Raw genomic sequence first — 22,483 nt, 5'->3', positions numbered from 1 at the left:
GTAAAGGAGATACCAGTCCCTTGTGCTGTTTCAAACCACCAAAAAATACTGGGTAAAAATTGTACCCCGGAACAGAGAATTAAGGTCACCCCATCTCTTAGGACCTATTTTAAGGTTCTGCCTAAAACACTTATTATGGGCGAAATCAGTATGGCGGGGATAAAAGGGCACCAAGAGAGGGCAAGCAAGGAGAAAGGGCTGCAAGAAAAAGCCTATGCAGGAAGGAGTATGGAAGATTGGACAAAGAACATGAGTCAATTGATATCAAGTTCTCGCATCCTATACGCAAGTTGCCTGAGAGGGGTATCAAATTCCAGAGGTAGTGGAACCAATCACAGAACCAGAACCAGTCCCAGATGTGTAAAAAGGTTCTTACCATAGTACTGAGACAAAACAGTCTTCTGGGGCTGGGGGGCAGAAAGAGAAAGAAGAACGCGAGGGTGGTGTACACAATCCAAAAAATTCAGATAAGGAGGACCTCTCTATTGGAGCTCTTTTAGTAGCCCTGACCTCTGAAATTTAAAGCAGATTTGAAGTCTCAGAGGCAAATCAGAAGGAGATAAGGTTGACATGTGAAGCCCTGAAAAGGAAGATGGATTATTTGAGCAACAGAAGAACAACCCTAGAAGGGGAGGTAAGGGAGCTCAGAGATTTAGTGCAAGCTAATAGTGTTGAAATAGCAGGCTGAAAACAAAAGAGAGGGAGCAGCAAGGCAGGGTAGAAAGGTTGGAAAACTTCCAGAGACGCAACAACTTAAAGATCTTAAGAGTCCTGGAAGGCAAGGAGAGGAATGATATGAAATCCTATATAGTTCAACTGATTAAGAGAGAGCTACATTTGACAGAATAAGAGCAGGAGATTGCTAAAGACATCCAGAGGAATCATAGGGACCCCTTTAGACTTAACACAAACAGGACCAAGCCTAGGAGAATATTGGTTAACTTTCTAACTTACACATTAAAAGAGAAAGTTCTGTCTAAATGCCTGAGCAAGGAGTCGATTGAGGTAGATGGGGTTAAATATGAATTCAGATCAGACCTATCAAGTGTTACATCCAACAGGCAATGGAAACTAAGCAAAAGGATTGAACCACTAAGGAGGTTGGGGGCCTCGGTGCAGCTGAAGTTTCCCGCATTTTTTAAGGTGATGTTCAATAATAGGAGGCACACCTTTCGCTTTGTTGAGGAGGTAGATGGTTTATCAAACGTTTCAGCCAGATGGCTAGTAAATATGTTTACCTCTTTGTATAATGCTGAAAATTAGTTTTGCTTCTGTCTTCATTGTTGGATAAAATATTTCAAGAAGACGACTTTCTAGAGCATGCCTTCCCTCTTTTGTAAGAACTAATCCAATATCTTCAAAATATTTCCATATTCAATTTCAGATGCTTCTCACATATTCCTGATTAATTCTTTGTGTTTGAAAGTTAACCAAATATGCAAATTTCCAATGCTTCCCAAAGAATTCCTAGTTTCATCATGGATCGGTGTTTTGAACACAGGCTAAAATCCCGGTACAACGTAAAGCAAACGTATGACTTAGAGAAGTGCAAGGTGATTTGAGGGAGGGGGGTTTACAATTTATGAGGGACATTATGTAAAAGAAAACTCCAATGTTATGCATATCTCTTGCTGCATGTGCAAAATGTACAAACGTATTGCAAATTATAATGTACGAGATGATGTAAATACTGACCGGAATAATGCAGAAAATAAAAATATAAAAAATAAAAAAAAGTTACAGTAGATAACCAAAATCAATTAAATATTTACCTCTAAATAGAACATCCTAATCCATTCTCAGACAACTTACATTCTTCAATGCACAAAGGCAAGCATACATTTTCATTTATTTTTTATTTGAAAAGTTTTATTTAGCGCTAGCTTGACCCGTAGGTATCAGAGCGCTTTACAAACACACAGTAAACAGCAGAAGGGTATTACATTACATAGTAGGAAGTAAGAAAGCAAACCACAGAACAAAAATACAGCATGGTAGATAAATATGCAGTGGAGAGAAGGGGAAGAGAGCAAGAGGGACATTGTCCGGTCACCACTATTCTTGAATGTCCTGATAGGGAGGAGACAACTCGGATAAGGAGGACTAGGTTAGTTGACGTTGGTCATGAAAGTATTTGTTAAGGACTTGACACTTCATGACATGCATTACCAGGTATCATTTGGTATTCCAGTTGTTGTCATATTACACTGGCAGCATTAAAGGTCGAGAAAAGTAATACCTTTGGTATTGTGTGCAGCTATCCAGTAGGTGCTGTAGGTGCTGTAACTACACATGCTAAATTACAGCCTGTAGTTTTCTGTATAAAAGCAGTAAGAACTTGTATTAGTTTACTTTTACCAGTACCAGCTTTTTAACAGTATAGGCTTAAATGTTGAGCATGCACACGTTTTCTTGTCATGAAGTAATCCATGCTCAACTGTACCTTTCACCTCCATATAAATTTCAATTGAATCCTGTCTTGCTTGCTCCATTGAAGTCTCCACCTCTGACATTGCAATTGCAGCCCTCATTTTCAATTATTGGCTCCTCAAGTGGGCCCTTACTTTGAGGACCTGAACTTTGACCGCTTTGTGAGCTCTCCTAAGCTACCTCAACAGCAATTGTATCTTTCTGTTGAATTACATTATACAACATTTTCAAGTGGTTTGAAAATAGTGAGCACTTAATGCCATCCTTTGCAGCATTGAAATAGTCTTTATAGCAGTAAAACTCTCCTAGTAATTCTGTTTCAGAACGCCCAGGTTTTAACAGCTGCAAAAGTGACACATTAAAAACTTTATTTTTGTCAGCATTGTGGCAACTCATTTTTTCATGGTTAATTATAATGCCTTCGCTATGTTTCACCAAATAAACCATTGCAACCAACTATTGCAAATATACATTCATCTAGAATTTCTGTCATAGTTTCCATATGTGTAGTGCTAGATAACTTCATAGAGACACACACTTTCAAGATCCACACTCCTTTTTACATTATAAGTATTCAACATTTTTGTTTTTGCACTGTCTGTACTATCGGTCTCAAATGCGGCAAGATATTAAGGGGTCGATTCCGATCCGGTAAAAAGCGCTCCGAATCTTCGTACGGATCATTTTTCCCTGTACGATTCGTACTCATAAATGTCCCCGTACGATTCTGCAAGTACGATCCCAACCAAAAGCGCCACTCCGTATGACTCGTAACAAACTCCGTACAAATCGCAAGTCCATACGATTTGCATTTGGCTGACGCTTCACGCTACGTCCGAACGTAAATAGACCGCGTCACCCGTACCAGGAAATATGATCCGTGTTGAAGGCACTCCGTATGGCTCTTTTGCTACGAGAGCTCAAAACTGGCGTAAAAACAGAGTCCGGCCCGAACCGCACCCCGGTAAGCGACAAACAGGACATGAACCCCATCGTTCGTGTCATCCCAGTCCAGTACGCCCACCACCTCGTACATAGAGGCCGACGACAGCGCAGACGGTGAGTACAACAAACCCCAACAACTGAAGTATACCTGTACGTGGCGCCACACGCGCACATCACCATTGCACGCCTGTAATGTCGGGGTGCGTTGCACCACACGCTACCACATATCACCATTGTAATAGTGAGACGTGTCGCATCTACGTCATCAACCTCGGGTACGGTACGCTACCGCATATCACCAGTGTAATAGTGAGACACGCCGCACCTACGTCATCAACCTCGGGGTACGGTACGCTACCGCATATCACCAGTGTAATAGTGAGACGCGCCGCACCTACGTCATCAACCTCAGGGTACGGTACGCTACCGCATATCACCAGTGTAATAGTGAGACGTGCCACACCTACGTCATCAACCTCGGGGTACGGTACGCTACCGCATATCACCAGTGGAATGGTGAGACGTGTGGGACATACGTCAGTAATGTATGTGTATGTTGCGTCACATCTAAGTGATGTTTGGAAAACACACCCAGCAGTGGCCAGCAGTGCCCAGCAGTAGAGGGTGTGTGTGGCTAAGACCCCCAGAAGTGCCCAGCAGTGCCCACCAGCATAGGGTGTGTGTGGCTAAGACACCCAGCAGTGCCCAGCAGTGCCCACCAGCATAGGGTGTGTGTGGCTAAGACCCCCAGCAGTGCCCAGAAGTGCCCACCAGCATAGGGTGTGTGTGGCTAAGACCCCCAGCAGTGCCCAGCAGTGCCCACCAGCATAGCGTGTGTGTGGCTAAGACCCCCAGCAGTGCCCAGCAGTGCCCACCAGCATAGGGTGTGTGTGGCTAAGACCCCCAGCAGTGCCCAGCATTAGAGTGTGTGTGTGGCTAAGACCCCCAGCAGTGCCCAGCAGTGCCCAGCATTAGATTGTGTGTGTGGCTAAGACCCCCAGCAGTGCCCAGCAGTGCCCACCAACATAGGGTGTGTGTGGCTAAGACCCCCAGCAGTGCCCAGCATTAGAGTGTGTGTGGCTAAGACCCCCAGCAGTGCCCATCAGTGCCCAGCATTAGATTGTGTGTGTGGCTAAGACCCCCAGCAGTGCCCACCAGCATAGGGTGTGTTTGGCTAAGACCCCCAGCAGTGCCCAGCATTAGAGTGTTGTGTGGCTAGGACCCCCAGCAGTGCTCAGCAGTGTGTGTGTGGCTAAGACCACCAGCAGTGCCCAGCAGTGCCCACCAGCATAGGATGTGTGTTGCTAAGACCCCCAGCAGTGCCCAGCAGTGCCCACCAGCATAGGGTGTGTGTGGCTAAGACCCCCAGCAGTGCCCAGCAGTGCCCACCAGCATAGGGTGTGTGTGGCTAAGACCCCCAGCAGTGCCCAGCAGTGCCCACCAGCATAGGGTGTGTGTGGCTAAGAGCCCCAGCCATGCCCACCAGCATAGGGTGTGTGTGGCTAAGACCCCCAGCAGTACCCAGCATTAGAGTGTGTGTGTGGCTAAGACCCCCAGCAGTGCCCAGCATTAGATTGTGTGTGTGGCTAAGACCCCCAGCAGTGCCCAGCAGTGCCCAGCATTAGATTGTGTGTGTGGCTAAGACCCCCAGCAGTGCCCAGCAGTGACCACCAGCATAGGGTGTGTGTGGCTAAGACCCCCAGCAGTGGGTGTGTGTGGCTAAGACCCCCAGCAGTGCCCAACAGTGAAAGCAGGTTAACCTCATTACCATCAGGAAATAGACACGTTACAATACCCAAATGTGAACATCACACCAGCTCCCAGGTACACAGCAGTCAAAGCCATTATCAGAAAACCTAAAGTACAGAACCGAAATCAAAAGCTTTATTCAGCCGCATCAAAAGATAAAACGTAAATATGAGTCCATGCTCACAGAAGGCCAATGGCCAGTCCAAATAACGTAGAAAAAAGGTTGTGGCATTGTAGTGTAGTTCCTATATTTCCAATAGGCTCTGCGCATTGGAATAATATAAACAGCAGTGTAGACGTAGGACTGAGGTCGACTAGGTCTGTACTGACTATATTAGACTTAATTAGTTTTGCCAGCTAGCTCAGAGGTCACTAGAAACTTTCTCGAATGTTCAGGAAAGAGTTAACTCTCCTGATTTAGACAAAAAGGGATTAGCTTCTGACAACCGCATAAACATGACAACTTTGCTCCCTCAAAATAAAGAGTGTATCTCTAGAGTCGTGTGAAAACAATAGACAGTTATTTCACTCAATCATGCATACTTAGTTTCACCAGAGTGCAGAGAAATAGAGAGACGTGCGTTTTCAATAAAAGGTGTTATTTATTGAGCAGTCTTCTTTCTCATGCAAGAGAAATGAATTGCCACAGTTGCAATACTTATCATGAAGTAAAGTGCGTACAGTAAAAGTAGTATTATGAAATAATACTGTAAAAGCATTGATATGGTTTCTTAGCCATATGATACTTTAAAATGGATAAAATATATACATACATAAAAACATTGACTAACGTCCTCAACTGGTGCTTCTAAGTTACGCCTACCCAGGTGTACCTGACCTAAGCCTAATACGTGGGAAGGAGTAAGTAAGTTGCAGTTTAAGTTAAGTTGGTTTTTGCCAAGGAATCTGAATCAAGAAATCTCTTAAGGGTTTAGTCAGCTCCGTACCTTGGCAATAGAATGTAGGAGGTCTTGTATCTCTCTCTCAGGACTCGATCTCCCAGCAACCCGCAAGGGTGACTGGAAACACCGGAGCTGGATTTTCTCGGTTGGAGAAAAAGACAGTGTCGTTCTCAGTGCGTCAAAAGGGAGGGGTGGCTCCCTTCGGCTCTCGCATCAGCTGGGCTTCGGGTAAGTAGATAGCCGCTCTGCTCCAAACCACCGTGTGTTTGCTTAAGGCAACGTTGGTATATTTATACCTGAAAGGTGCCGGGTTTGACGTAAGGTTGGACATAAGACGTTACTAAGAACTAACAGTTCTTTCTGAACTCCAGGAGTTCTTGTGCAAATCAAAGCAAAAGCAGGGGGAATTCCCGGGCTGCTGGAGGCTTGGTTTGTTTAAAGAACGCGTTGTACTTTCTAGGAGTCATGGGGAGTAGCCTAGCCGTATTTGGACTGCATGGGCTATTACTAAATATGGATATGATTCTTATGCCTTTATAAGGATATTATTTATTATAACCACATAAGGGCATAAATCGGGAATATCGAATTAGGGTCCTAGATAGAAACACAACACCCACTCCACGTATTAATGTCCATCATTACTAAAAACTAAGCAATAGTAAACATATAACAATGCATGTGTTTTCCAACCCACCCCAAAATACATAAATTGTATTTTAAATGGTGTATGGTATATACATGAAAAATGAGTATTGGTACTGTATGCTTTTCAAGCAGTGTTATCATTCAGTTAAATGCATATATATATCAGCTGAATGAATTGCGAAAATTACACATGAAATGGCTCTAAATACAGAAAAGAAGGTCGAGACCATTCCATCACATATTTATACAAATGCTGTACCTGTGGTAGGGGCTGAGGTAAAATATTGTCTCTAGTTATCCTAAAAATAGAAGCTCTGTTATCTAAGAATAGTTCTAATTTAAGCAGAGTACCATGTGCCAGAAAAAGGTAAATATTTTGGAAATGGAAAAAAATTATTTCGCTTTTCAGGGGAAAAATAGTTCGAATTGTTTTCAGTAGCTGTGTTTATCAAAAACTGAAGGCCAAATTCAGAGTTCAGGGAACGCTGTGTGCTCGTTGTTTTAAAAGTTATTTTTTTGTTCAGGGGAGAACATCATATCAGACAGGCTTGCTAAAAATTGGTCTACAACATCAGGTGAAAGTTCAACCAAGTTCGAAAATGCTGAAATTGTGCATATGTGAGAATGATTGCTACCATCGATGTCAGGATCAGCAATGCTCACAGAAGGTTGTACCTGTTTGGTGCTGCTTTCCTCTCGTACTTCACCGCCACCTACTCGTAGTGGTGAAGTCTCAACGAATGCCGTCATCAGAATAGGTAACCGCTGGGGACAACAAGATGCATGAGTCGTTACCGGACCTAGCAAGGTATCTATATCCATTGGTACTGCTGATGGTAGTGTAAGACAGACGTCCAATACGCATTCTTCTCCACATAGCAGACATCGAAGCACAGGTAAGATGCAATCTTGCCAGATAGGTCTGAATGAAAGAAACCATGTTGCACTTAGATCTCTTAGCCGGGCTAATCCGAGGACTTTAGTGATGCGGTCCCGGTAGCGTATAGCTAGGATCGTTTCTCCCATCGTTGCTGGAGTTTTGTCTGTGGCTTGGCTTGCCATATCGGAGCAGAAGGATCAAAAATAAAATTCCTGCTACGAGTCCCAAAAAGAAGAGGCAGGCCGCCGAGGACAGAATGGACAAAATTCGGAAAAATGCCCAGAACTGTTTCAAAGGGTGTTAACAGTCCTGAAAAAATTGTCTTAAATACATGTGCGATGCCACTGGTATCAGACATGTTTAAAAATACGAAATGTACGGGGCAATTTGTTGATAATAGGGAATGTATCTCTTCCGCTGTCCTTGCAACTTGCAGATCATACGTCTCTTTAGACAAGGTTAAAGGCACAGTTGTCTGTAAAAGAATAGATTTCATTCTGCTTAAAGTATCAATTCGAATAGAAGAGATATTCAAAGAAGGCCATAACGCAGCCTCCATGTCTGGATTGCTGTTTGGATACAATACTTGCATACAGCAAATGACTCAGGAAGTGACGGTTACGAGATAGGCTTTTCCTGGCACCATGCCACAACAGCTGTGGTCACTTATTAGAACATAACTGCCGTTGGAAAGCTGTCTGAAAAATGGCTCTATCTGTTTTGCAGGAGTGCCACGCAGGTGACATGAAAGGTTATTTGAAGACCCTTCGCAGGCTCCATGCAAGTTAATACCTTGACACAGAAGTGTACCATTTAGTGATTTTTTACAATTGTTACCACTAAGGAATACCTATTTTTTCCCTTCACTATAACATTTGTGTGTGTAAGGTAAATCCCAGGTTGATTTGATGTATCCTTTACCCAACCTTTCCTACAGGCCTGCTGGAAAATATATTTTTGGCAATACTTAAACTGGAAAGTTATCGGAATTGTAATTGTTCCATGTATTATCCATTCAATGACAGGTCTCTCTGACATTGTCAATGGTAATCTCTCAAGTTTTTCAATGCTCAGAATCGTATAGTCTGCTCCTTTTTGTGCCAAACTGATTTGTTTATCAGTAAGGTTAAAGATAGAGAATAATGACGTTGTGTTGATTAAACGCCATGGCACGTAGCCTGAACGCAGGTTTTGCAACGTCCAGCCAAGCTGTACAATAGAACGTAATTGGGACTGACCATTTTGTAACATTAGTAAGTCCTGCTCTATTATATCAATAGCAGATGATACAATGCTGTCCAGTGAATATATTCTGGAGGACAGAGTCGTTAACCCATTATCCACTACAGAAAGTGATTTCTCCAAATTTATACGATCAATTTCTTGTATTTTTTCAGCTGTTTCAATTTGTGTTACTTTCCAAGCTTCGTTGTAAGAGGCGTATATAAAACATTTTTGACGCTGTTTGCATGGTCCCAGTATGAAATCACGCAAGTCAGCACCGTCTTTAAGTAAAGACCAGTGTGGATTCCTGTAGCCATTCGAGGCAGAGTTTCCCTACACTGTATGTTGTAACTATCCCTGGATGTTGTCTCTGGGAGTATCTAGGGTCTGGCCTGGTCTGTTTAAACCCCTGTGTTTTGTTCAGGAATCTATCTTGACAGTTATTTGTGTCTGTGGGCCAGATCAACCATTTTTTCCAATCAGGATTTGTTCTGTTTTGGTGTAAAATATGGGATACGTCTATCTCCACATCTGTAGTGCTATTACTATCAGGCATGGGCTTCGTAATAGACGGTTTGTTTAAATCTTTTATCTTGGCTAGGCCAAGACAGGTTGTCTGTTGAATTGTGTCATTCAAGAATATTTTTTGTTCTGGGATCATGCAGGCTCTAAATAATGCTTCTAAACCTTGCACCTGCCAGTCTTTGGAACCCCAGATGGTTTTTGTTTCAATGTTGTTTTTCCAAAAATTCAAAACTAAATGTAGACATTTTGTCATAAAACTTTTCAGAATAAATCTATTTAGTATTTGTCAACATTGTTTTCATTCCTGTCTTATTTAACATTTTAAAATAAAACGTTTCTGGATCACTGTTGTTAAACCCTGAGAAGTATGTGAATTTCTCATTAAATGTTTTTGAACTGCATTTTGGCGGTGTTGGACAATGTTCCCATTGATTATAATTTAAAACATTTCTAGGTTGAGCAGATTTATGCAAATAGTGATCATCATAATGATTATAACAGTATAACTCTTCATAATTTGATGAACCCTGCAAATAATCATGTTCTGTCAATTTGGCTGACATTACTAAATCTGACATCATATTATTAATATTTTCAAAGTCCCAATCATCAGAGAAAGTACTTGGTGTCACAAAGTCACTTAAGGAAACTTTAAATTGGTGTGGATATTTCAAGAGCACAATCGGGCCATAGATTTCATAATCCGTTTTGTCCCATGCTACCCCACCGGGTATTGGATTGGCTGTGATGTTCACTGATGACAGTTCTCGTTTCTCAATGTGTGAGGATGTGTGAGGCTTTAGGACCAAGTTGATGTTCTGACTTGCTGTGTCCATTGTACTATATGTTCCATCAATGAATTTTCCCAAACATAGAACCATGATGAGCCAAAGCAGGAGGAAAAGTACACCTAACACAATCCAAAATTCAATCCATGGTGAAATCAGATAAGTTTCTTTTAGTTGGTGAAAAAGTTCAGTTACTTTGTCTTTGAAAGTTTTTGTTGCTGGCGTTTCTTCATGTTCACTTGGATCATCAGAAAAGTCATCGACATTGATGAAGTAGCCAGATGCAGTTCTGTCAATTGTTGCAATTGCTTCCGGATATTCATTTGTCTTTGCATTTTTCTTTGTTTCATTAGCATAGTCTGAGGCTACATCATTGTAGACAGGTGTTTCTAGATGAACTGTTGCAATTTGGGTTTCAAGAGGCACAAGTTCCATTGCTTTGTTGCATAGTCCTTTTTTATTCACTGCAGGTTTATCAAATGTCATTAGTCTATCAGTTTGAACCTCTTGGATTGTAGCAAGATTTGGTCTTCTGCTATTTCTTGGGAGTCCACTGGGCCTACTACTTATTATCGGCCACATGTTTGTAGTTTTACCAGGTCGATGGATACAACTCGGTTTTCCTTTTTACCATAAAGGGGCGGTAGTACAACTGATCTTGTTCCGCTGACAGCTAAGACAGCTACTGCTTTTCTGTAAGAAGGCCCAAATTCCTTCTTCACCACGATCTTTTCTCTGACCAGATCCCCAATCTTTGGAATCCAGACAGGTCTTGCTGGGACAGGTGGTTTCTCTTCAGTGGCTGTTGGCTTTAACTTTATATTACTCAGACTTCTTCTTGTTTCATTTAAGTCCTGTAAAACAGCCAAAAGTTCTTTGATATCAAAGGGTTTTTCTTCTACCACTGAAGTCCGACAATCTAGATCCTGGATGTGCATTCTAGTGCCGAACAATAGTTCGTAAGGAGTGAAACCTTTTAGAGAATTTCTTGGCAGATTGTTAAGACTACGTTGGACACTTGTTAAATGTTTGACCCACCCATCACCCGAACCTAATACCCTCGCCGTTATGGATTGCTTTATGTCCCGTTTTTTTCTTTCCACTACCGCATTTCCCTCAGGATGGAATGAGAAGAGAACCGCAATGCAATGCCCATGCTGGCCATGGCCTCTTTGTAAGCTCGAGAGCTAAACGCGGGACCCTGGTCAGAATATAGCATGCCAATTGCGTATGTGCCGATAAAGACTCGCAAATCTTTTATAACAGTTCTGGCGTCAGCTGAGCGCTGGGGCCACATCCAAATGAATCTCGTGCAGGAATCCACTGCGACCATGATATATTTATAGTTGCCATCCCTTTGTAAGGGACCACAGTGGTCCAGGTAAACGCATGCTAATGGTTTATCTGAGATTAGAAGGGGCGTTTGTGCTAGTCGTTTCACTGTTGATACTTTCATTCTTTGGCATATTTCACATTCTAGAACATAGTTTCTAGTCTTTTTTCTCATGCGTGGCCACCAATATCTCTGTTTTAATAATGATACTGTGGCGGAAACACCAGCATGTGCAGAAGCAAGCCCTTCGTGTGCCGCTAAGATTAGTCCTAACCTGTGTTCCATGTTTGGAATTGCCCTATCCCCCACTCCAGGGATTCGAGCAAAAGGAACATTATTCGCATCAGTTATATATGAGTACTTTACTGGAAAGCCTTCCGGGAGTGATTTTCTATCATCTTTTACTGAAGCACTGACAGCTTGCATTATATCGCTTTCTATTTTTGTTTTTGACCGGTTGATAGCAGCTTCGGAAGCCGTTTGCACAGCTGCCTTTGCGGCCTCGTCAGCCAATGAATTCCCCGCAACGTGAACGCCATCACGTTGATGACTCAGTGTATGTATCACGTGAGTCTTTTGTAGTTCTTTCTGTAAAAGAACTACTTGTTCCCAATGCGTTTTATGCTTTATTGTGGCACCTGTGTCATCTTTGTAACCGTTTTTGATCCATGTCTGCATGTCATTATTGTAAGACTTGACGCAGTAATGCAAATCGCACAATATTAGTGTGGGGAATTCGCGATCGGCATTTTCAAGCGCCATCTTTAAAGATCTTATTTCAGCTCGCTGAGCTGTACAGTTTCTGAGTGATTCAGTTTTAGTAATTAATGGTCTGAATTTACCAAAGCGCCAGCGACCTTTAACAATCGCGCACTCTGCGTTGTAGGATTTTTCCTCTACATCGTAGTGTTGTGCAAATCTGTCCATGTAGATTATACATGTGTACTGTTCGAGAGGCAGAATTTCGATTGGCAGAGGATATTCTTCTTCATATTCTAGATCTTCTAGTTTTTTCATTTTCGGGTCAAAATAGTGCTTCACGTCTTCTGCAGCAAGAGAATTTTCCCATTGTATCCATTTTGGATCTAGTGCCACTCCAGTTAGATTGCGTGGGCTTGTTAATGCCTCAAGGGCTGATTCTGCTGTTAAAACAGATATCCTCCTACCTTGGTATCTTTCTTTTGCTACAGCAGTTTGAACCGCTATTAGAATTTTTTCAGTAGAACTGAATTTCATTTCAGCTTGTGTGTACAAATGTGATTTGTAAGCTATTGGTACCGTTTCTCCCTCATTAGAGGTTAGGTACGTGAATCCGCATCTTCCTGGGATGACTCGGATTACAAGGTTGCTTATGTTTTTCGCGAGTTGCAATTTTGTTTTAGTTAACATGTCTGTTTGTAATGATCTTAAAATTTCTGTGTGTTTCTGAGTCCAATTGATTGGTTTGAAATCAGGTTTTATAAATTCATAGAGAGGTTTAACTCTCTCTTCATAATTTAGAATGTATGTTCTTCCGAAATTCAAGAAACCTAGTATTGATTGTAAATTCTTCAGTGTTTTTGGAGCTTGGAGTACAGCACACTTCTCTAAGAAGTTGTCTGCTAGGCTTTTGCCTTCACTTGATAATTCATATCCTAAAAACAGGACAGTTAGGTGAGCAATTCGTGACTTTTTAAAGCTGAATTTGTACCCCTCAGCTGCGAACCCAAGTATTATGGTGTTCACTCTTTTCAAGTGAGTCTCCAGGTCATCATCTGTGAGATAGATGTCATCGGCATAAGATAATGCCTCATCATCATATATTTGTAGTAACTCTGTTACCCTTGCTGAGAATAATCCTGGGCTATTCTTGAACCCCTGTGGGAGTCGACAGAATTGTTTTTGCGACCCCATTATTGAGAAAGTGGTCAAATACCTGCTTTCAGGTGCAATGTTTTGACAAAAGAATCCATTTGAGATATCTAATGGTGTTTTATATTTTTTTGCGCACAATGTTATTCATTAGTGATGCACTGTGTGAGTTTTGTACTGCAAATGTTTTGCAACAAGAGTTTAGGTGTCTGTAGTCCAAAACTAGACGATATGAATCGTCTGGCTTGGAGACAGGAAACAAAGGATTGTTCATTTGTGAGGTGCATGTTTCAATCACCCTCTGATATTCAAGTTGATCTAAAATTTCCCTGACTTGCTTTTTAGCTTCTTGTTTAACTGGGTACTGCCTTTGTGCAGTGGGTTGATTTTTTTAACTGGATTTTGTGAGGAGGAGAATCCTCATCCCATCCTACATGATTTTTATATAATGCAGGAGCTTGGGCTACTGACCATTTTCTTGCAAAAGTATATTTTTTATGAATTGGAATATGATTTGAGAAGGCAGGCATGATCATTTCTTCGCCATGAGGGCACTCCCTGACAAACTCTGGTGGCCAGTCTTTCTCAGCTAACAGGATGTCATAGCCTTTTGAAAGGTTATCCCAAAAGAGACCCCTTACTTTCCTAGTCTTGTCCCCCTCTATACGCAATGTTATTTCGTATATTTTATGGGGTTTGCTAACTCTGGTGTCTACAGTTTCCACTTGAATGTATTCATTCGTGTCCACTGTCTCCAGAAGATTCATCAGGATCTTGCGAGCTATGGTTACTTCTGCTGTGCTGTCTAGCATTGTCTGGGCCCACTCTCCGTTTTTCAGCTGTGTCCTCAGTATCCTCGGCATGTTTTATTTTAATACTGGCTACCTTCTTCTTTGGATATTGTAATTTTTTACTTTGATGAGCAGGTTCTTTGTCTTTGGACTTGACGTGCTCTTCCTTGTGTTCTGATCGTCCTCTTCTTTCCGATTTCTGTGAGGAAGTCTGAAAAGATCGAGAGATACGTGTATCAATATCTTGATATCTGTCAGATTTTCTCAATTTATCCCTATCTCTAAGGTTGTATCTTTTCTCAGAGGGCTCCCTCTGGGGAGACTTGCCACCTCATTCTGGAGATCTATCTCTCCGTTGAGGAGACCTTCCTCTGGACTGGAATCGTTTTTCTCCGGGAGTGGATTGTTTATTTCCATCCCAACTCTTTTTTGGAGTGTTTAGATTATTTTTAATAAATGTTTTTTCAGGATTTTTAAGTAGTTGGGGTTTTACTGGTTTCCCACCCAAACTATCTCTACCTAGTGCTTCATAGGATTTTTCTATGATTCTGGCAAGTTCAAAAGGTTGTTCTTCTATATTTGTTTCTTTCAATTTCTGGAAGTACGTTATATCGTCCATTGCCAATTGAACTAATTCTCTGTATGCCTTTGTTAATTCTTTTAGTTTAACTAAAAGTTCTTCACTTGACATCTTCTCAATGTCGGGATGTGGTGTGTAGCTGGCTAGAACCGGCCACGTGGCTCCTGGTCTACCTAGTGGACCTAGCCTGGTGATGTGATTTTGATGTTTTAGGGCGCCATTAAACCAGAGCAGGTGCTCTTGGTAAGTTAGTGGGATTTCAACGTCCTCGAAAGGAGCGTATTCATCCGGAGGTTTCCCTATTTTGTAATAGTGGAATTTGTGTGTCACAGCGTGTGCTGCTGGAAAATGTATCCATGAATAGAATACCTCTGTCTGCCGATATTCATGGGCCTCTACCACGAATATGACTGTACCACCTCGTGATGGTACTCCATTTTCTATAAGTTTTTTTGTTATAGTTTTTCTTACATTTACCGGAATGATTATAGCATTCGGGTCATTTTCTTGGAGACTTGTGTCATCCGCTAGGAGTTGAGCTGCTAATCTAGCTTCCACCCTTTCATCTTCACTTTCCGTCATTTTTACTAACAGAAAGTTTTTGTTGTTGTAGATCAAGTTTCAAGGGAAACAAAGATTAGGTGCACAATATTTTGAAACACTGTATCCTTCAACGTTGACTAAACCAAAAACTAAGACATAGGAATCTCTTCCTACTAAGTTCCGGCGGATATTTACCTTTTACCCACTCCAGACGTCTATTGGAGTTTTTACGGGAAAAGGGCTCTGTGTGAAAAAGCACGACTGAGTTACTCTAATGTCTTGCATTGGATTATCGCCATACCAAACATTGGGCGCCATGTAGTGTAGTTCCTATATTCCCAATAGGCTCTGCGCATTGGAATAATATAAACAGCAGTGTAGACGTAGGACTGAGGTCGACTAGGTCTGTACTGACTATATTAGACTTAATTAGTTTTGCCAGCAAGCTCAGAGGTCACTAGAAACTTTCTCGAATGTTCAGGAAAGAGTTAACTCTCCTGATTTAGACAAGAAGGGATTAGCTTCTGACAACCGCATAAACATGACAACTTTGCTCCCTCAGAATAAAGAGTGTATCTCTAGAGTCGTGTGAAAACAATAGACAGTTATTTCACTCAGTCAATCGTACATACTTAGTTTCACCAGAGTGCAGAGAAATAGAGAGACGGGCGTTTTCAATAAAAGGTGTTATTTAATGAGCAGTCTTCTTTCTCATGCAAGAGAAATGAATTGCCACATTTGCAATAATTATCATGAAGTAAAGTGCGTACAGTAAAAGTAGTATTATGAAATAATACTGTAAAAGCATTGATATGGTTTCTTAGCCATATGATACTTTAAAATGGATAAAATATATACATACATAAAAACAATGACTAACGTACTCAACTTGTGCTTTTAGGATACGCCTACCCCGGTGTAACTGACCTAAGCCTAATGCGTGGGAAGGAGTAAGTAAGTTGCAGTTTAAGTTAAGTTGGTTTTTGCCAAGGAATCTGAATCAAGAAATCTGTTAAGGGTTTAGTCAGCTCCGTACCTTGGTAATAGAATGTAGGAGGTCTTGTATCTCTCTCTCAGGACTCGATATCCCAGCAACCCGCGAGGGTGACTGGAAACACCGGAGCTGGATTTCCTCGGCTGGAGAAAAAGACAGCGTCTTTCTCAGTGCGTCAAAAGGGAGGGGCGGCTTCCTTCGGCTCTCGCATCAGCTGGGCTTCGGGTAAGTAGATAGCCGCTCTGCTCCAAACCACCGTGTGTTTGCTTAAGGCAACGTTTGTATATTTATACCTGAAAGGTGCCGGGTGTGGCGTAAGGTTGGACATACGACGTCACTAAGAACTAACAGTTCTTTCTGAACTCCAGGAGTTCTTGTGCAAATCAAAACAAAAGCAGGGGGAATTCCCGGGCTGCTGGAGGCTTGGTTTGTTTAAAGAACGCGTTGTACTTTCTAGGAGTCTAGGGGAGTAGCCTTGCCGTATTTGGACTGCATGGGCTATTACTAAATATGGATATGATTCTTATGCCTTTATAAGGATATTATTTATTATAACCACATAAGGGCATAAATCAGGAATATCGAATTAGGGTCCTAGATAGAAACACAACAGCATCCTGGATGTTGTCACACCCAAACTTGCCTGCACATAGAGTTCAATCGGTATACAGTCAAAATATCGAGTTTTGTTTATCGACTAGACACAATATCGAGTACAAAAATATAGAATGGACATAATATCGACTAGACATAACATAGACAACAAAAATATTGACTAGAAAATTTTAATATCGAATAGAATGGACATAATATCGAATCAAAAATATAGAATGGACATAATATCGAATAGACATAATATAGACAACAAAAATATTGAATTTAAGGTACGTTATTATTATTTATTATTTTTTGTGTAATATAATTCTGTAGCGGGTTGTGGGTTTATAGGGGAATAGGGTGGGAAGTAATTTAATAATAATTAATGAAATATGTTAATATATTCATTGTTATTTATTTAGAATTAATTGTTAATTAATTATTAATTGGTAATTAATTAAAATATAATTGGTAATTAATTTTAATTGATTAATTGATAAATATGTTAATTTTAGTAATTTATTTTCTGTAGCGGGTTGTCGGTTTATAGGGGAATAGGTTGGGAAGTAATTTAATTATAATTAATTACATATGGTAATTTATGTACTGTTATTTATTTAGAATTAATTGTTAATTAATTATTAATTGTAATTAATTAAAATATAATTGGTAATTAATTTTAATTGATTAATTGATACATATGTTAATTTTAGTATTTTATTTTCTGTAGCGGGTTTTGGGTTTATAGGGGAATAGGGTGGGAAGTAATTTAAATATAATTAATTAAATATGGTAATTTATTTATTGTTATTTATTTAGAATTAATGGTTAATTAATAATTAATTGGTAATTATTTAAAATATAATTGGTATTTAATTTTAATTGATTAATTGATAAATGTGTTAATTTTAGTAAAAAAATGTCTGTAGCGGGTTGTGGGTTTATAGGGGAATAGGGTGGGAAGTAATTTGATTGTAAGTAATTATATTAATTAAATAGTATTTTTGTGGATAATTTTTTTTTATATTGTAAATTAATTTATTGGTAATTGGTAAATAATTAGTATTAATAGGTAATTTGTATTATTAGTTAATTTTTATTTGTAATTTTAATTGAATAATTAATATGTTTTAAACAATTTAAAAATAATTTATTATTTTCTAATTGAAATTAATATTTATGTTATTTATATTTATATATGAAGTATTTACTTTCCCTACTATTGCACTCACTGGAGTGCAATAGTGTAATAATTTTTACCCATACGCTATCCAACGTTTTCCCTACTGTTGCACTCTCTTGAGTTGGAATAGTAATTTTTACCCCTACGCTATCCAACGCTTTCCCTACTGTTGCACTCTCAGGAGAGGAATAGTAATTTTTACCCCTACGCTATCCAACGCTTTCCCTTCTGTTGCACTCACTGGAGTGGGAATAGTAATTTTTACCCGTACGCTATTCAACGTTTTCCCTACTGTTGCACTCTCTGGAGTAGGAATAGTAATTTTTACCCCTACGCTATCCAACGTTTTCCCTACTGTTGCACTCCCTGGGGTGGGAATAGTAATTTTTACCCCTACGCTATCCAACGCTTTCCCTACTGTTGCACTCTCTGCAGTTGGAATAGTAATTTTTACCCCTACGCTATCCAACGCTTTCCCTACTGTTGCACTCACTGGAATGGGAATAGTACTTTTTACCCCTTCGCTGTCCAACGTTTTCCCTACTGTTGCACTCTCTGGAGTTGGAATAGTTATTTTTACCCCTACGCTATCCAACGCTTTCCCTACTGTTGCACTCTCTGGAGTAGGAATAGTAATGTTTACCCCTACGCTATCCAACGCTTTCCCTACTGTTGCACTCACTGGAGTGGGAATAGTAATTTTTACCCCTACGCTATCGAAAGCTTTCACTACTGTTGCACTCTCTGGAGTTGGAATAGTAATTTTTACCCCTACGCTATCCAACGCTTTCCCTACTGTTGCACTCACTGGAGTGGGAATAGTAATTTTTACTCCTACGCTATCCAACACTTTCCCTACTGTTGCACTCTCTGGAGTGGGGATAGTTATTTAAACCCCTACGCTATCCAATGCTTTCTCTACTGTTGCACTCTCTGGAGTGAGTGGGAATAGTAACTTTTACCCCTACGCTATCCAACGCTTTCCCAACTGATGCACTCTCTGGAGTGGGGATAGTTATTTAAACCCCTACGCTATCCAATGCTTTCCCTACTGTTGCACTCTCTGGAGTGGGAATAGTAATTTTTACCCCTACGCTATCCAACTCTTTCCCTACTGTTGCCCTCACTGGAGTGGGAATAGTATTTTTTACCCCTACGCTACCCAACGCTTTCCCTACTGTTGCACTCACTGGAGTCGGAATAGTAATTTTTACCCTTACGCTATCCAACGCTTTCCCTACTGTTGCGCTCTCTCGAGTGGGAATAGTAATTTTTAACCTTACGCTATCCAACGCTTTCCCTACTGTTGCGCTCTCTGGAGTGGGAATAGTAATCGTTATCCCTACGCTATCCAACGCTTTCCCTACTGTTGCACTCTCTGCAGTGTGAATAGTAAATTTAACCCTCTCGCTATCCAACGGAAAAAATATAGTATATGTTTTGTTAATAATATGTATATATATATATATATATATATTCACTGAAAAAACCATAGGTTATAGACCATATATAGTTAGGAATTAGCATTTACAAAACCTTGAAAATTCACTGAAAAAACCATAGGTTATAGACCATATATAGTTAGGAATTAGCATTTAAAAAACCTTTTTTTACTCACACAAAACCATTGAAATTCCAATTATAGTTAGTAGTACTAACTATATATCGCGCACCCGCAATCCACTGCTGATCATGTCACATATTACATCATTCATGACATGGTCAGTGACATCACTGATGACATCACTGATGACATCTCAAATGACATCACTGATGACATCACTGATGACATCTGAAATGACATCACTGATGACATCTCAAATGACATCACTGATGACATCTCATTTGACATTACTGATCACATCACTGATGACATCATTCATGTGATAATATGATGAACCTCTTCAGACTCTTATATAACCTTAGATACACTCAGTGTAAACATACACTCACAGACTGTCACTCATCCATGGAGTTACTCACACACCTAGTCAGTCATGCAAAGAATCAATCACACCTCCACTTCCTCAACTATACAGTTATACACACCTTACTTATTCAAACATATACTAACACATATTTACTCTCTTATACAATCCCTGATACAAGTTCACAATGATCCATACAGCCACTCACACATTCACTGGCTCTTATGCACAGTTATTTATATATGTCAACTGTCACATGTACTGTGTTTTACATATGTACTTACTTTGACATGTAGCACTGAGATATCCATTCACTCACCAATACACTTATGCACACAGTCAACCGCCCATACAGTTGTTTCTATATGCACTTTTGAACCCATACATCTAGTGAATCAACTGCTCACACATGTATGCACAGAGTCATACACCTCCCAGCCACCCACACACACACTCAGTCTCCCATACAAATACTTGGGCAACCAATCAATAACCCATATAGTTAATCATATAGCTAATGATCAACACATGCAGCAGTTTACTGAACAACAGACATAATGATGCACAAATTAAGACAGTTTAGTCACTAACCAATGCACTCTGTGAGACACATTTAATCACTCACTCATACAGTCAGTCATGCACCTACTAAATCCTTCATCCAGACACTTATAAATCCACTCATTATGCAATTTGTAAGACATATTTTAACTTTACAGAATTATACAGTCACTGGATGTAGTCATCAGTGATGTCATCAGTAATGTCATTTGAGATGTCAACAGTGATGTCATCAGTGATGTCACTGACCATGTCATGAATGATGTAATATGTGACATGATCAGCAGTGGATTGCGGGTGCGCGATATATAGTTAGTACTACTAACTATATATGGAATTTCAATGGTTTTGTGTGAGTAAAAAAAGGTTTTTTAAATGCTAATTCCTAACTATATATGGTCTATAACCTATGGTTTTTTCAGTGAATTTTCAAGGTTTTGTAAATGCTAATTCCTAACTATATATGGTCTATAACCTATGGTTTTTTCAGTGAATTTCATTGGTTTTTTAAAAGCTAATATCTGTAGCTGTAAAATGTATTCTTCTTTAAATCAAAAAATATATTTTATATGTTTATTAATAATTTTTTTTTAAATATTTTTTTTTGTTCGCTCCCGGTTCGCGAACCGGGAAGCTTCCCGTTAGCTCAATTTGATGCCGCGACCCGGTCCGCGAACCAGTAAATGTTCCGTTTGCGCAACTGCCGCGTTAGAAATCAACATCGTGACGCGTCGCGGAAGCGCGACGTATCACGTTGTCGCGTAATGCGTCTTATGACGCGCCGCGTTAGCACACCCGGAAGTGCTCCGGTACGCGAACTGAGACGCAAAGCGCAGCTCCCCGGAAGCATTCCGGGGCGCGTCGCGAAAGCGCGACGTATCGCGTTGCCGCGTAATGCGTCTTATGACGCGCCGCGTTAGCGCACCCGGAAGTGCTCCGGAGCGCGAACCGGAAGCGATCTGGGGCGCGTTCCGCAGCGCGTAACATAAGCGTAACAGGTCATGTGACTTGTTAATAAAACTTTTCATTGGTTCATTTCACTTTTGGTTTCCTAATGATGTAAGGCTAGGTCAGGTGACCTAAAAATAACACTTTTCATTGGTTTAGAACTATTTTTTTTCCCAAATGATGAAAGCCCCCACCTTATTTCTCACTCTGACTTTCAACTTTGTGAAAGGAAGACCTATTTTGCTCAGTGGAAAATGGCTTCACTAGTAGCTGCAGCTGGTGGACCCCCACCACCACCACCACCTCCTCATAGGAAGAGAGGACCACCTCCACAGTTCCTTGCCAACACAGAGGAGGAAGAGGATCAAGAAGAGGAAGAGGAAATACAGGCACCACAGTTTTTACAAGAGGAGCCCCGGGTATCTCATCATAAAAATAGTTTCATTTGGCAGTTTTTTTCTTTTCCTGAAGGACAGAAAAAAGTTAATGCTCGGTATGTGACGTGCCTCATATGCAAAGAGGACTTATCTAGAGGCACAGATAAGAAGTATAGTTACGGCAACTATACTATGCACCGTCACATGCAGAGGTGGCATCCTCTAAATTACAGCCGGGCAGAGATGCGTGACCTGCAGGACAACCCACCAACTCCTGTGGCCAGGACATCAACACAGATATCTCTGTCGGGGCCAGAGGCACGGGAAACAGTGCAAAACATACAGGAAAACTTTGTCCACATGAAGATTGTCTGTATATATTGCGGTACCTTACTCTCATGTGCCAATATGAGCATTTACTTAGTAAACAGAGCATTTGAAAATCACAAGTGCTCTAAACGCCCCCCAAAAAATTTTTTTTTTTGCTCCTGTTGAGCCCTTTCCAATGCCTGTTTTTTGTTGTTTCCCCTCCAAAAAAACCAAAAAAAACATAAAATTGTTCAAAAAATACAAAAAAAACAAAAAATGTTCAGAAAATTAAAAAAAATATATATAAAACAACAAAAACATTAAAAAAAAAGTTCTTTTCAGAACTACCTCCCCTTTATAAAAAAAATTGCTAGAATGTTTAGCACTCTGGCAAGCT

The sequence above is a fragment of the Lissotriton helveticus genome, chromosome 3_1 (genome assembly GCF_964261635.1).
Source record: "Lissotriton helveticus chromosome 3_1, aLisHel1.1, whole genome shotgun sequence".
Lineage (NCBI taxonomy): Eukaryota > Metazoa > Chordata > Amphibia > Caudata > Salamandridae > Lissotriton > Lissotriton helveticus.
This window is presented reverse-complemented; position numbering follows the sequence as displayed.